This window comes from Oryx dammah, unplaced genomic scaffold (genome assembly GCF_014754425.2).
Source record: "Oryx dammah isolate SB20612 unplaced genomic scaffold, SCBI_Odam_1.1 HiC_scaffold_3530, whole genome shotgun sequence".
In the NCBI taxonomy this organism is placed as follows: Eukaryota; Metazoa; Chordata; class Mammalia; order Artiodactyla; family Bovidae; genus Oryx; species Oryx dammah.
This window is the reverse complement of record NW_024073542.1, coordinates 1-3,959: the sequence shown is the minus strand read 5'-3', so window position 1 is coordinate 3,959 and position 3,959 is coordinate 1. Positions and strand designations below refer to the sequence as shown.

Here is a 3,959-nt window from a genome sequence, read left to right as displayed (position 1 = left end):
TTCTCCCACACAATGGCTAAAGTGATTCATTTCCTTTCAGATCTATCGGAACTCCAAGTTTCAGAGAGACAAGCCTCTCCTCCTGCAGGACATCTGGAGGAAAGGTGACTCCAGAGTAACTGCTTAGCCCGCCACCAGTGCAACAGTGACCCCAAAGAGAAAGAAGCAAGCTGTGGTGACCAGACGCTCTCCTAAATTCCATCACAATGAGTCCACCCAAGAGGCTCACAAGAAAGCCCAGAAAGGAATCCCAACAGCTCACAGAACCCCTGGCCTCTGCTCACTTCTGTTCTGTGGCCTTTGGTCTATGGGCAGTGTAGCTTGGAGGGCCAGGGCAAACCATCTCCCCAGCGATCAGGGTGGGCCCAGTGGAGAGGGCATGTCCAGCAATGTGAGATCTGTACCCCAGCTACTGCGGGAAGGGAGGCCGCAGGGGAACTGCCCTAGAGCCCCACAGGGTACTCAGGTTATGGTTCGGTGACGACTAGGTACAGCACCTATTATTCCATTGTGATGGTCGTTTCAGTTGTGGCCCCAAACGAGGCCCCTGAGGTGGATGAGGAACAGGAGGCTTCCTCAGTTTACAAGTGTGCTCTCTGTAAGCAATTCAAGGACAATCTCAATCCCTGAGCCGCCAGGTCCCTAGGGACACTCAAAAGCACTCTCCTGTAATAAAAAAAAAAAATCTATTTCTAGCTCTAATAAAGTACAGCAAAACTCCACGGGAGTAAATAAAGTATCAAATGAGAACTGCGAGTCTGTGTTCTTTCTGTCTGTCCATGCTATTCAAACGGCACTGGGTGAGCCAGATGAGGCTGGAAGCCCACGCCCCAGGCAGGCCTCATTCCAGTCCCTTTTCATCTGAAGCATCAGCATTTCACACATTCAGCCAAGAGTGTGGCTCCCGAGCCATGCGCTGAGGCCATCCCAGGGCGGGCTGGTCCCTGGACCTTGCCTGTCACACAGCAGAAGACCCAGTCTGGCTCCTGACCGTGGGGGTGTCACCTTCCATGAGTCATGCCTCTTGAAGCAGAAGGGGCTCCTCCTGGGTCCGCCGACGATGCCACAAGTTTCTGGTCAGCAGCTGAGCCTCTCTAGCTACTGATTCAGGGGCATCCCCAAGAGGCCCACTGGAGAGCAGGGTCACCCCACTCACCAAGGGCCTTGCAAAAACATGACTTTAAACCAAAACACAAGTACAAGTTTCCACAAGCTGAATACCAGCCCTTGTCGCTCTGCCCCCACAGCTGTATTTAGGAGCCTAACTTTGGATACGGAGCATTCAGGCACCATGTCCAACACACATGCTTTGTGAGCCAAGGTACACTTTACAGCAGGGCAAGGGTCAACTGCAAGGGCAAACCATGGTCAGTTTCTGGGCCTGCCGGCCTCTCCATGTGCCAGAGTCCTAGCCAGCTGCTGACACTCAGCCTCAGCCCCAGCATTCCCCCATCAGTCCCCTGGACACTGTTCCAATATCGGGGAGTTTGGACCAGAACAGAGAGGGAAAAACACTAACCGGTTTCCTAACGACACATTTCTCTCAAGCACCCAGACCCAGCAGGGCCAAAACGAGTGGTGACATCTTTTTGTAAAGGTAAAGTCCTGGAGACTCTTGCTGAGTCCAGAATCCCGGCCCCCGGCCCCACACCAAGTGGGCAGCTCACCACAGGGTGGGGCCAATTCAGGCTGAACCAGACGAGCATGTCCAGGGCATGGCGGCGACCGGATGGTGTCACCATGAGCTGGTCTCTCGGTCACCTTCCTCTCGAGAGCCCAGTCTAGACAGGCCTCCTGACCAAAGGGGGTCAGGTGCTTGGGGATGTCCACTTGGAAGATGTCCTTCCTGGCCCTCCCCAGGACGGGCTGTAGCAGCCAGCGAGGGTCGGCGAGTGCAGTCAGGTACTTCCGCTGCAGGTCGGGCAGTATGGCTTGATTCTCCAGCTCCTCCGCCTCATCACAACCTAGGTTTTCTGGGCACAGCAAAGTGACCCCGATCCACGGGACCTGTGTGCAAAGACAGGACACAGAAGGAGAACAAGGTGATTCAGAGTCATGCCTGCTAGAGTCTAAGACTGCATCACAGAGGAGACCCAGGGTGAACTGGGTCCTCTGGCTGAGCATTTCAGGTGGGCTCACCTCAGCAAAGGGAACTCGGGGTAAGGCCAAGCAAGGGAGGGAGTGAAATGAAAGGGAGAGGCCCGGTGCTCCATGAACCCACCAGGCCGTGGGCACCTCTCAGTCTGCCCACTGTAGGCTGCAGGGACAGAACAGGAGGGCCCCGGTGGGGAGCTTACAGACCTCAGGTCCCCAGGCGACTCACCAGCAGGCAGGAGTTGCTGTGGGGCTTCACCCCTGGGGAGTCAGGGGACTTGCTCAGGCCCAGATGCAGGCACTGGAGTTGGGGAACCCAGGCTGGGTGCTGTGCTACCTCTTATAGTCTCTGCTGGGCACCCCCTCCCCCCCCAACACACACAGAGGTAAGTGCCAAATGCAGACCCCAGATATGCCTCTGCCTCTCAGAGCACAAATGGGGACTGAGGCCCAGAGTGGGGGTCAGGCACCTCAGGCCACCGTTTCCCAGCCCAGGGACCCTCGCTGCCCCTCTGAAGAAACCTCAGCCCCACCCCTCCTCCCCCTACCAACCGGTTCAACAGAAAACAAATGACCACAAGCCGGCTGAGATCCAGGGAACCACCAGGAGCCATGCGGGCAGCGCGGGGCAGGGCGTCACTTACAGGCGATCACTCCGTGGCCAAACTTTTCCCTCTCCTGCAGCAAGGCCTGGATCTGGGCAGGGCTCATCCCCAGCCTCTGCTCCAGCAGCTCTTGCCAGTCCACCTCCTCCCAATCCCAGTGCCTGATGTGGACAGCCAGGGTAGAGTGCTGGGTCCACATAGCAGGGGCCGCCACCACATCGCCACGGTCTTGACCCCATAAGGCTGTCGGAAGGACAGACAGCCGAACTTCATGTCCCAGGGCTCCCAGAACCTCATGTGGGTGCTGAAACACAGAACCACAGAGGCCAGGGGCCTGACACAGCACCCTCCAAGCTCACAGCCCTGAGCCGGACATCAGCCCCATGTGTCCGAGCATCCTCCAAGCATACTGACGCAGAATGGGGGGGAGGGGGCGGGTCACAGAGGGCTGGCTCCTTCCATCCATCTCCACACTGTCCGTTGACAGGGGTTAGCAACCCAGAGGACCCGTCCATCACATGCAGTCTGTGGGGAGGTCAGGAAGGAGGGTGGGCCAGCGGGAGAGAGGCTCATGGTGACTTCCAAGACAGGGCCCTGAAACTCTGGGAGCACTGCGGAAGGAGGGCAAGCCCCTTGGCTTCAGAGCCCAGTGACCAGGCTCTGGTCCTCTCCCAGCACAGACAGGCACAGTCCTGGGCTTGGCTTCTCCCTGCCAAAATACTGCCCCCGCCCCACCTCTTAACTCCCTGGCCCCATCCCTGTCCATGCTCTGCAGAGCCCCCATCTTAGCCCAGGCCTGCTGAGCACAGATCCGTACAAACCAATCTGGCCTTGGCCCTGGACGGCCCTGCCAGGTGTCTTCCCCATGCCTTTGGGAACCACGTTCCTTGCAGCCCCTCCCACACCACTGCCTCCACGGTCAGCAGATGCCCCAGCCCCCAACTAGAGCCTAGAGAAAGAAGGAAAGAGCGCAGGAACTACTGGGACGGGTGCACCCCGTGCCATTGCCAGGGCCTGGAATGGCACCATACAGGGATTACAGAATTCAAACCTCAAATAATCCACTAGGTTCCTCTCACATCTTTCCACGGCTGAGGAGGTGCCAGGGATAGAGAGATAGCCCATGACTGCAGGGGACCTGACCACATGTACCTCCTTCCTCACTTCTTTCCTTGTACCTGGAAGGGCGTCCCTGTTTACTGCAGTGGGGTGATGGCAGGGGAGCAGAGCCGCTGGCCTGAACCTCAGTAGATTCTCAGC

At 57.7% G+C, this 3,959-nt stretch overlaps 2 pseudogenes; one reads left to right on the top strand and one right to left on the bottom strand.

Moving 5' to 3' along the window:
* The first annotated feature begins 37 nt into the window (after window positions 1–37).
* On the top strand, window positions 38–630 carry LOC120859846 (annotated as a pseudogene).
* Window positions 631–1,345: 715 nt separating this feature from the next.
* Window positions 1,346–2,972, bottom strand: LOC120859847 (annotated as a pseudogene).
* Window positions 2,973–3,959: the final 987 nt, after the last annotated feature.